Source organism: Struthio camelus, chromosome 12 (assembly GCF_040807025.1).
Source record: "Struthio camelus isolate bStrCam1 chromosome 12, bStrCam1.hap1, whole genome shotgun sequence".
NCBI classification, from domain to species: domain Eukaryota; kingdom Metazoa; phylum Chordata; class Aves; order Struthioniformes; family Struthionidae; genus Struthio; species Struthio camelus.
In genome coordinates, this window is record NC_090953.1 from 14,799,638 (window position 1) to 14,812,046 (window position 12,409).

At 42.7% G+C, this 12,409-nt stretch overlaps 1 protein-coding gene across 7 annotated transcripts in view; it reads left to right on the forward strand.

The window, feature by feature from the left end:
* The window catches only part of MAPK6 (mitogen-activated protein kinase 6), a 98,069-nt gene that overhangs the window by 63,268 nt on the left and 22,392 nt on the right, over window positions 1–12,409 (forward strand). Inside the window, exon 1 of one of the 7 annotated variants that reach the window (XM_009681393.2) lies at window positions 663–866. The exons of the other annotated variants lie outside the window; for them this stretch is intronic. The gene's annotated coding sequence lies outside the window, so the exon portion shown is untranslated. Of the gene's footprint in view, window positions 1–662; window positions 867–12,409 lie in introns of those variants that run through there. 7 annotated transcript variants of the gene reach the window in all.

Genomic DNA, 12,409 nt, shown 5'->3' on the forward strand with positions numbered 1-12,409 from the left:
CTCTGCGAGCTCTCCCCGTGGCCAAGTGGCTTGTGGCGCTCCCTCCGACGGCAGCTCTGTCCTGCTCATCCCGAGGCGCCGCAGCTTTCCTTAGCTTTCCTGGGTGAGAGACCCTGATGGGCCAAGATGAGGGAACAAGCCTGGAAGTAAGTATGTGCTGGTTAAAGAAATTATTTTTATCAAGCATGTCTGTAGACGAATGGCAAAGTGCAGTAGCAGCTCTGCGATTGCCCGAGTCAGCCGAGGCTTCCCCAAGCAGCTCTTTGCGTGAAATGTAGAAGCTTTCTGGGAATGTACTTAAATCCAAGAAGCAGCATACACAGACCTAGAGCACTAGTTCCTAGATCAGTTTGTTTGTTGGGTGATGGCTTTTTCCAAGAGGAAAAACAGAATTTAACTTTCAGTAGTAAAAGCAGTATAATTTCTAGACTTTTTTGGGAACCAGTTTGCCCACTCGGATTCAAGCAGTAATGAAAACAAGCCTTCCCACTCTCTGTCTCCTAATACTCTTTCCGTATTGGTGGCCTATTTTTCTGCTTAAGGACAGGGAGGGACTGTTGTTTGAGTTGCACACAATCTCATGTCCTCCTCCTCCTCCCCTCATTTAAATATTAATATGATGAATTATTACTAGAGTAACAGCTGTGCACTACTCGTATCACAGAAACATAACCTTCCCCTTCTCCTCAGATCACAGCTATTTCTGACTAGCATTTTCTGGTCGACCTTCTCGCTACTTCTGGATGACTTTTTAAAAAATTATCTTATTTATTCTAGTGTGGTGTCATTAGGATAATTGTTTTGTTCTGTTCTTTCTGCTTAAATATTAATGATACTCAGGAAGTCAAAAGATGGCTTCAGTAATGGTAAGTTAAATGTCTGTGTGTATTCTCCTGTGAGACCTGTCTGTTTAGAGAGAAGAAAAGTATAAAGAGTTAAGATCAAGCTTCCTAGTTAACATTTGAAACCAGCATCTGTCTTTTTTTGAGAATTGCTAAAATAATAATATATTGTCTGGAGACCTGATTACACAAAGTGCTTTTTATATAAATAAAAGCATTAAATTTTAGTCAGCTAGTATCTTTAGATAATTCAGAAAAATATCTAACGTTGTACCAAGAAGTACTAATACCTTGCATTCTCTGTAGATACAATATTGTAAGAGAGACTACTAATACAATCATGAGACAAATCTGTAAAGACTGCTAAAAATAAATATTTAGCATAAAAGAGAGAAGGGGAGGGGATACGAAAGAAAGATAATACTTAATGTGAAGGAGCTCAGTGTGATTGAAAATACCAACACAAAATATTCTCAGGAAGATTTGGAAATCTTATTAGATCTTAAGTCTGGTGGCTACAGGTCCTACTGTACAAAACTCCTATCCATGTTCCTTGTGTTTGTGCATGTGATTTAAGAAAATCCACGCCTTTTCCCCTGAAAATGTCACTCTCTAGTACTGCATGCTGCAAGAGGGGTGCCTGTTTTTCTTGGCTTCTTGAACCAGTGTTGTGCAGAGCTTCAGGCTAGCAGAGATGTGTAGAAATAACTTTTACTGGTTTTGCACAATTGTCCCTTCTGCATAAGGCGGTCATATTAGAACTGGATGAAAATTTCCCCAATTTACTTCAATTTCAACTCACTGCTCTTGTCAAGGAGAAAAAAAAAAAAAGGAATACGCCTATAAAGATGTTAAAACGAAATGTCCATATTTTGATTTGAAATTTTTCATTTTAAAACTTCGTTTTAGTAAATCAGTGTTGAACAAAATGCTTTTCGTTTGAATAAAATATTGTTTTATTGGGTTTTTTTTCCCCTAGCTCATAAATTCAGTAGGGAACCCAAGAAAGAATTGAGTGTGACCTAATTAATGAAAATTACCTTCCTTTCCACTCCTGGAGAAATGGGTGGAAACTCTTTTCCCAGTCAGTCTTTACAGTGACCAGGAAAGGAAGGAGGGAAGCTTTTCTACTGCCTTGAACGTATCCCCTTCAAAATCAGCATCTAATGAATTTTCTGGTTAGGGAAGGTGGGGAGAAAGAAGAGTGAAAGTAGAGTACTGAAAAGTGTGTTTCTGCAGTCACTGAGCTCTTTGATGTAGTGTTAAAAGTAGTGCTGTTATTTCTTGAATAATTTTTCCACTCTGTGCTTTTCTCTGAACAAGTGCCTAACTGGATGCAAAGAGCCCAATCCTGACTGATTGCAATTCCGATTGTAGCCAGCAGTCGTAAGCTAATGGATTGGGACATGCTCAGTACCAAGCAGGATTTGACTCTCAGGTAGCTAAGTGTGCTCTCTCTCTCTCTCTTTATATATATATTTTTTTCCATTTAAAAAAATATATATATATATATATATATATTTATATCTCTTCCATCTGTGTTCTGGTCCTCTTGAAGTTTATGGGAGTTGGAAATTACTGTTTTTTTTAGCTACTGTTCATGTCAGGGATTTTTTATTTGATTTTTGCGAAGTGAAAGTCATTTTATTACAAATTATTGAGCAAAAATGCTGCTTAAAAAAAGCCTGTATACCTTGTTAAACTTGTAGCATATCCCCCAGGTGAAATCGCATTTCAAAAAGTCCCTTCAGCTGATTATCTGCAGTGATCGCAAATGAACCTCGTAGCAATCTCACAACTGTCCTTGTGGATGGAAGAGAAACCTGCTGTCAGAACTACAAATAATTTACGTAACCCAATTTAAAGCTCTAACAAAATGTTCCCCTGTTAAGAGGATTGTTATACTTAACATGTGAGATGAAAATAGTTTCTGAAGGTCAGGAATGCACAAAAGATAGATTAGATCTCTAGAAAAGACAAGAATTAGGTTTTTAGCAGAAGTTTTTCCTCTGTCAGACACTCAGCTTGGCATTCTCAGCAGCTTACATAAGCATGGCTTTATTCCTGCAAATGCTGTGTTTGCTCTGCAGAGGGAGAGGAGTGTCAAAGCTTCATCTCTGCACATGGAAAAGTATAACTGAAGGTAGACTGGGGCCTGAGACTCCTTTTTGCCACCACTGGCAGCATAAATAAATGCTTTTTTTAAGGACAAGAGAGTGAATTGGAGGATGCATTCCTAGACTTCTGCCTGGCACAGCCAGCAGCGTTATGCTGAAGGACCCCCAGCAGTTTGTGTGCCGTCGGCAGGTGCCCAAACCGGCCGGCAGAGCCGCCTGCGGGGACGGCCGGGCTGTGGGAAGGGGCTGGTGTGTGCGCTGCCGTAGTGCCCCGCGCAGGTACAAGTGGCAAAGGGAGAGGTCTCCTTTGAAGGTCTCTTCCAGACTGTGACGTGGAAACATCCTGGGCCAGATCTGCCCGCCTTGGGGTGGCAGCGGGAGAGGCTCTGCCGGGGCTGGAGCGCCAGCTCCCCGTGGTGCAGATGAACGATGCCAGCGAGGCATCTGAGCACCGAGTTGTGCACATCTGTTGCTCAGTGACCTATTTGCTTATGCTCAGCCGGGAGTTAATGCCGTCTTTGTAAAACTGTCAAACAGAGCCACGAAGCCTAGATATGACATGTTGGGAAAGAGCTTTGTGAAATTTTGGTTTTCCTAATAGGGTGGGGGGAGGGCAGGGGTCCTGAAGCACTTTGCACATAGCATGGAAGTAAAAAGAAATTACAGCCTCTGTAACCATCAGAAAGTTGGGCTGATACTGCCTGCCACCATCGCTTCCCACCCCTTGAATGCAGCGACACGTGGCTTTCTGTTGGTCCCTCCAGCTGGTCAGCTTGAGATTATGGAGAAGCTGACGATGGAGATTATATAAACACATTTCCACACACGTGATAGGAAAGGCTCTGTCTAACTGCAAATCGGAGCAAAATAATAGAAAGAAACTTTATCCTGGTGAGGGGGCTCTTTACTAATGGGAGGTCTCCCCCCACTTACCACTGCCCAGGTCCTTTCCCCAAAGTACCCTTCTGAAGGGGAGGAGAAGCTGGAGCACGGCCTGCTGCACTGCCATGGCGAGTGCTTGTACCACCATGTGGGCTGCTCCATGGCGTCCCTGGTCAACAGCCTCTCACCAACCTGTTGAACAGGCTCTGCCAGCACCAGTTTGTTGTCAGAAAGCGCACGATCCACTTCTTTCATCCCCAATGTGTTCTCTTTTTTGCTTTTCCTAATAGGATAGGGAGGAGGGCGAAGGTCCTGAAGCACTTTGCGCGTAGGATAGCATGGAAGTAAAAAGAAATTACAGATGGTGGCAGACTTTTTCACCACCACCTTCCTGGTGTAGCTAGTGGCTGTCCATCCCAGGGGGGCTGTATGGGAAAGGCTGCCTAGAAATGTAATACCACCAGCGTTGACTTTCTGGGTAGCTTCTAGCAGAGAAGAAGGTGGTGTGCTTGTGTCTGTTCCTCTGCCCGTGGGAGAAGAGGTGGAGAGGGGAGGTATGTGTAGGAAGCAGTGGTTAAGGCAGTGGCACAGCCAAGGCGCGCGTGGTGCTTGCACCCACAGGTTTGCGTTGGCGAGGCTGGTGGAGCTGTCTCTTGCTAGGACTGCTCAGGGCTCACCATGGTTTGGTTGTCCGTGGCTTTACTGACTGCTGACTATATGGATGGAAATGTTTGATGCTGGATATATTCCAAATCTGAAAGTTTACCTCAAATGTTTTGTCATTTTTCAAGAACTGTGTTGGAGGACAGCGTTGATTTTGCCCAACTTAAAAACAGACAAACAAAAAGAGTTTTTAAAAAGCCTGTGCCTATTCCAGAATAAGAGAGCACTCTTGAAATGTGCCGTCCCCTCATCTAGGGAAGGCTAGAATCAAAGATGTGCATTTTATCTTTGTGGAAAATCTCTTGATGTCTCTAATTGGAGACCTCAGTTTTTGCAGACTGGACAGATGTGGTAGCAGATAAATTCACCAGACCGTAGGTCAGTGCAGGGTATGCTCCAGCTGAGGGAACTTCTGAACAGAAATTTTCCTGTGACTGCATCTGTGGGCTGCTGCAGGCTGTGTTGAGTTTGGGCAGCTTAACTGAGTATAAGGAGACTGTTCCTCCCATGCACTGCTTTTAGTGGCTCCTGTTGGGTGCAGTTGAGAAGCTGGAGAAAGCTGCCTGACTCGCACACAGAAGAAACAAGTAGCAAATAGGTGGGGAATTTTTATGGAGTTGGTTGGGAGGAAGAGCTTCTAAAAATGAGGTTTGAATTGGAAAGGAGAAAAGAACATGGAATCTGTGAATTGGGTGGGAAGCAGGAGGAGAGGGGGGAAAAGTGGACGAGCAGTTGAGCGGGAGGGGAGAGCCTGAGGTGGTGGAGGTGCAAGCACAGCTGCTCTAGGATGTTCTGCTGCCAGGGGAAAATCATGCTGCCTGGACAAAGCCTAGAATATTGTGCAAAAACTGAGAACTCAGAGCTTCAGGGATCTGCGCTTGGTACAAGAAGTGCCAATCACTTTGAAAAGTTGCCTGAAAAGTTGAAAAGGTGGTATAAAGCATGAATCACCTCGAAAATTCAGTTCTAGGAATCTTAAATTGTGCATCTGTTATTAAAGGCTACTGTGACCTTGATTTTTGTGACTCAATTCTCAGTCTCAAAAGTGGAATAATATCCTGGTAGCCTTGCAGATTGTAGAAATTAAATTAGTGAGTATTTGCAAAGCCCTTAAACCCCATAAAGAGAAAAAAAAAAATCCTCTGTAGTTCTGTCCTCAGACTGGGGCAATGTGTGATGAGTAAGACGTAGGGCAGCACACTGATTTTATTTTTTCTTGGTATTCAATTACTGCTAATCAGGTGAGCACTGCCTGTCTTGGGCAATGAATGAAGCAGAACACTAAAACACTTATGAGGAGAAAAAGGAATATCTGCTCATGCACTAAACCTGTGTCAGAGCAGACTGAGCTTGTTCTGATTACTGTGATTGTCATGTCAGATATAGTTCGCTTGAAAGGCCAGAGAAGTTTGCTAGCTAACATTAAGGCCCATATTCCTATGTTCTCCTGCTACCTGAAACATTAGAGCAATCAGGAAGATAAATTGTCTTGTTCCTCTGTGTGAAAAGGTTCAAAAGTTTCCATTCCTGCCCTGCTGTTTCATTTAATTTCAGCAATTACTGCAGGTTCTTGGCTGAAGTTTTCCTACTTGAGAATGGACTGTTCAAGCCTTGCCACTGATTTACCATCTTCTAGTAATGATTACATTTGTATTGTTTACTAACAAATATCATTGGACCTAGGGTGATAAACAGGGTAGTACTTTGATCGCAAATTGTACACTCAGTCCTTGAATCATTTTTACTACAAGCAAATGAATTGCCTTAATTATTTAAACAGGGATGTTATCACAGAGCGTAATAATCTCACTTTTCTCTGTATTGTTAGGAACTATTTAGGCAGCCTGAGCAGCTGTGGAAATACCAGCTTGGGTTGTCTGTTCTGGAAAAATAAACAACCGACATCTCTCTAGGTTGAGGGGGAAAAGCAGCAACTTTGTTTAGATGGATATTGCACTGTCTTTTGAAGTCTTAGTGAAAAGCGTCTGTGTGACAGAGAGGTTTGAGAGCGTCAAGTCCTCCTGTTACCCTTGGAGCAGGACGGCAGTACCGGGACTTCTTGTCTAGCCCTGTTAGGGTGGTTTGATAGCAGGGACTGAGGCTTGTTTCTATCCTTGGCTGCTGGGATATGTCTTTTCCAAGACAGTCTGTAGCTAGGGAGGCTCTCTATCTTGGAAAAGTTAACAACAGGGAAAATATGAGAGATTTGTGGGCTGCAGCCTGTCCTCTGGGCCACTGTTTCAGGATACAGACTACCAGGAAGAGTTTTCCCACTGTTGTCTGGTGGTTGAAGCTTGATTTCTTGGTTGCTATTGGGTGACCAACTAAAATATCCCACTGCCTAGCCTGAACTCTCCCACTACTGAACAGGAGTGCCTGACTTTAGTCTTTTAGTGAGTGGATTTGTGCACCTAACTTCTGTAATAATAGCTGCGAGGGAACAGAAACAGGTCTTTCGGCCCATTGTGGCTCTGCGAGCTGCCTGGACATCAGATCACAGCACCATCCATGCTACAGCTCTTGCTGTCATCCAGGGTGATGCTACGGAGTAGGTTGGGGAGCATGTGTGAACATTTTGATGATATTAAAGCCTATTGAATTGCAGTTATCATGATAACTACGTATTGCAATTAGAGTTGGTCCAAAGGTTGAGACTCTCCTTTTTTGAATTATCTCAATTGCTTTTATTTTGGGAGTGTCCAGGTCAAACTGTGAAAATAAATCTGAGATAAGTGTTAGTACCTTTTTTTTTAAATAGAATAGTTTTTTCAGTAACTGATTTTATTTTAATAGAGACTTATATACTTCTTTAGTGTTTAGGAGAGAAGAATACCTTTCTCTCCTTCCACCTCCCCTCCCCAAATATAGCTTTAGATGTGTGTGGCGTCTCTTAAATGTTGATTTTTAACAGCTTTTGACCAAATGTAGTTGCAAACTGTTCAGAGATATGCTGGGGGTAAGAGAATGTTGATGCACTAAAAATTGGAAGGTTTCTCTACCTCTTTAATCCTTCTTAATTCCAGCTCACTTGCAAAGTACCTCTTGCTGTTTAGATCACGTAAGAACATTTAGGCCTAACTGTACATTGAAATGTTTGTCTATACGAGATAACTTTCTGTGTTTAGGACTACAGCGAAGTGATTTCTCCAGAGCAGGGTTCCCTGTGGTGGTATTTCTGAGAACAATTCTATGTTAGGTCTATAAACGAACAGCGTGCCTCTGTGGAGCAAGCTCTTCAGCACTTCAGTGACTAGGCACTTGACACAGGTTTCCTTGTGGGTCAGGAGGCAGAAAGGATATACGGCTTTTCTTTCTGCATGCAGAAATGAGCCGAGTCTGTGCTTAAAATTCTGGTTGTTTTTTTCAATGCTTGTGATGCTCAGGAACGTTTGGATCGCGCACTAGAGCTCTCCTTGAGTGCTGCAAAGGGTGACAGCCTTGCCAGCCTTCTCTTATACCTTCTCAATCCCTTTTTTTCTCATGTAGACACACACAGCGTGTGAATGCTCACTAACAAGCGCGTCTGCTTTTACTTCCTGGCATGTATGTGTGGACAGAAGTATTCCATTCCTATTTGCACAGTGTTTTACTGAGGAAGTTTGGGCATGACCCAGTTTCCAGCACAGTCTGTCATACTGGTCTGGTAGAGGTAATAAATCTTATGTTTCCAAAATAACAGAAACTCAGTCAGATTTAATGTTTTTAATGCAAAAATGTCAATTTTTTCTTTGAATTTATATTAATTTAGATCATGGGTAAAATCACTTACTCAGTACAAAAGCTCAAAAGACATATCATATATTATTTACTCCTTTCACAGGCAGGAAGTGCTTCTGGGCAGTTCTGTCTGTCATGAGAGCAGATAACTTATAAATGATGGGTGGAAGCTATTCACTTCTGAAAGAAGGATGCCTCTGAGGTATGGTCATGAGAGAGATCAAACATGTAATTCTTTGTTAAAGTAAAATATCAGCTGGAGTCTCCGGCTAGCCTCTCTTGCACTGGCCTGGTAGGAGAAAGTGCTGTGGGTGGCTGGTTATGATGATGCCTCTCTGCAAAGGAGTTTGTATATGCGCACTCACACTGCGAATGCCAAGTGGTGAAGAAAGGAGAGTGGTTTGTGCTGTAGGATTTCCCAAGGCCACCTCTTTCCAGCTTTGCACAATACTTAAATGAAATGCAGGAGCACAGAGGACTTAAATATAGAGGAGAGAAGGACTCCAAAAGCACATCTGCTGGGGAGGTGCACTATCTGTTTTTCACTGTTTCGCATGCTGGTCAGTCATCTCTTGGGTGAAAGCCTGATGAGAAGTAGGCTGAGAGAGAGGTGCTTATTGCTATTTTGAAGAGGAACAACTTGGGAGTGGGGCAGTGGATGAGAAGGCTGGAGTTAATATGTTGAAGTCAAATCTGTTGAGAGTTTTGCCATGGACTTAGCAGAGCTGACTGTTTGCCCTGTTCCAAGTAAAGTATTTATTTGGGGATAAATCACTGGGCTTTTCCTTCATGGAAACCAGCAGATATAAACAAAATGAGATAGTTAATTTATTCTCCATTCTGTATTATTACTGCAAAGAGGAACAGATAGTTTTGGGGATCAAATGAATAGATAGAGATTAACCCCTAAGCAGCTATTATTGGAGCCCATTTAAAGCAGTTTGAGTTGGAAGCAACTTTGCTGAAGTTGACAGGAAATGCTATGGTAAGAGGATGATCCCAGTGTTTGGTGCCAGTCAGGGTCTGGAGGATCCCCAATGAATGTGTTGGCATTGATAGCATGCAAGAAGGTGAAAGCTCTTCCTGTAGAGTTTAAGACAACAGTGAGTTTAGACAGTTCTGCTCAGTTTTCCATCTTCAGAAGAAAATTTAATTTTGCTGGTTTTCACTGTAGCATAGTTGCAAGCAAATACACTTTTTGCCTGAGCTGTAATACGGAGACATCCTGTCTCCTTCAGAAGGCTGATACACCATGCAGTAAACGATGCTTACATGCATCTTTTTTTTTCTGTATAGCAGTCAATGGTGCAAGACCCTTTTTCCTGAGCACTACAGACAGTTGCCCTCTGTGGAGTGGAGCACACTGAGATCTTGCATCATTTCCTGTCATTTATCCAAGGCTATTTATAAAATGTCTCCTGATTCTGGCACACAGGCAAAACCCAGTTTTCATGAGAAAACAAATTGCTCAGAAATGTATTCCCTCCCAGCAAGCGTCTCAAAACTGTTAAGAAAACCTGAAACATCCTAGAAAATCTTAATGGAAGCAAAGACATAATGGGGTTGGAGAAAAAGAGGAAATGACTAGACTCTTATATTTGCAGTGAAAATCTTGGAAACAGATGGCACAACATATACTAAGGTATGGATTATTAAGGGAGAAGAAGTGGTTCCAGAGCTCTCTATTATCAAAACAGAAACTTTGGGTTTTGATGCCTGAAGACATAACAAAAGCGACTTAACATGGCTTTTGCGATGCTGAATATTTGCCACATAATGTGATGGTAGAAGTTTTAGAAAATGTTTCTACTTTTCTGATATCCATTGAAGGCAAAAAAAAAAAAAAAAGGTGAAATAAAGGGTGATTAGCACTGTTAATGACTTTTCAGGTTTTCCATCTCTCTGGCTTCAGGCGACAGATAGGGTAGGAATCTGACAGTGACAGGAGGAAGGATGTAAGAGAAGCAGTGTTTTTCCAAGTGAATCTGTTGTTCAATGATAAGTGGAAATTTGGGAATCGTGTAAAAAAGTGTTGGGCCACTGCAGAAACACACCCTGAGCAACAGCAGTTATGCCAGCTTCCCACCAACCTGCCTTGACCTGGGTGGCACAGTGCTTCTTGCCTATTAATCTTTAGCCACCCAGAACATTTCTTATTTGTAAAGCAGGTGCATCCATGAGCTTTGGGCATGTTGGACACTGCTGTGGGAGGCAAATAGGATGGAAGATGGTCTCTGCCTGAGGAGCCACAACTTAGCTACAAGGATATAATTTTTTAACATGTCTCAAAATCTGTCTTGTTTCACCCTGTTTTTACAAACTGCCGTGCGAAGTACCACGACCTAGTTGGCCTAGGCTGGATTTGAGTTCATGTCCCAGGCTCAAAGGCCTCTATGGGAGGTTAACCTCCTAAGTAGCAGTATAGGTTTGAGACTCTTCTGAAATGGCCAGTTAACACTGGCTTTCACATCCCCGAGTTTCTTGTGGCAGCACCAGATCTCTGCCTCATCAGACAAAGTAAGGTTTGCTTCTGGCCATACATCTGTTTGCACGTAATTTCTTGCAAAGTAATGTTTGAAAGTGTTTAAAATGCCTCAACTCACTCACTGCACTCCTCCACCCCTTTATAAACTCATAGATAATGTTTGTTGCTAGTTGATATGTAGGAGTTGCACAGCCTCAGGCTGTTAAAAAAAGTATATCAGCTGCTGCTCATGTATTTGTATTGAGCTTTGCCTCCTGTAAATGTATTTCAAGGGGATTCTGATGCTGGTGAAAATGTTAGCAAATGTTAGATTTTTTTCTTGGTAAATAACAAGCACTGCAGCACCAGCTGTATTTACAATTGCACAGCCAGGCTTTATCTCTGTAATACAATAGCAATTAAAATGCTGCAAAATGCTGCATGTAGGAAGGTTTACTGTTCTGTAGGAATGAACGAGAATAGCTCCACATAAAAATACAAATCCACCGTCAGGCCTTTATGACTTTTGCTCAAGAGCTGGAGCAACAAATGCGTTTGCTGCTAGAAGCCCCCTGCTGCCAGGGCATCTCTCCGCATTGGAGTAGTCAGGGCATTACAGACATAAATAAGGTCTACACAGCAGTGCCTTGCAACTCTAGCAGTGCTGCAGCTGGTGCTACTAGTAAGGAGATGTCTCAGACAATTGCTCTGGTGGCACTTCTGTGGGCTGACACGCTCTCCCCACTGCTTCACTTGGGGTGCTGGACGTGGCGGTCGGAGCAGTGCTGTCCTGCAGCAGAGCAGGGCCAGTCGGGGTGAGGAGAACTGCTAGCCCCAGGATCTTCTTGTACTCACAGTGGTAAAAAACAGTTCTGGGCTTCTTGTTTCTGCTTCATCTTATGCTTTGCCATGTCACAACATTTCTTATCTTCGTTCTGTAGAATTTTTTTCAACTGTAGATTCACCCACTGACTGTGGATCTGCAGCACAGCTACAGCACAACTCCCGTGTCCTGCACTGGGAAGCTGCAAGACACCTGGGTTACTTGGAGCACCCAAGTGTGAAAATGTTGGTACTAGTTACCTTTTAAAAGGTGATTAAATCTAACACATGCTTTGGTTTCCTACTGCTTTAACTGCCTACCTTGGTAAATTTTTCGACATGTTTACTATTCTGTGCATGAAATAATGACAGCTACATCTATGCAAGGTTAAGTACAAGGAATTAATAAGAGGCTGAGAATCTGGGAGAGCTCCAGGCCTGCAAATGAATTTAATGCTCTGAGGGCTGACGCTTCCAGTGCTGACCCACCTGAAAGGCAAGTTTTCGAAGGTTCCCTCTTCTCCCAGTATAGCTAAGTGTGCTAAGTGTTGGCTAAGACATAGACGCAGCACCCTATAGAATTGCCTGTCTAAATAAAGATGTGAGAGATATTAAGAGGGGAGCCTGCACGCAGCTAGCTGTACCAGTAGTGTCCTATATTGCTGATGGTCTACCAAGGGGGAAGAATGAATTGTTCTGCTTTAAGTGTTTAATGACTTTTTTCCTGCACAGTCACAGATTTTCCAAAGTATGTCACAGAACCCATTTATTTCTAACCTAAAAGTTAAACATTTTCTGTGAGTGACTTTCTTTTTCCACCTTCACTCGGCCTTTGTACGTTGCTGCCTTTGGTTTGCGTTGGTCTCCTTGTTAATAGCCTGTTCTTTTCCATTCTTTCTATT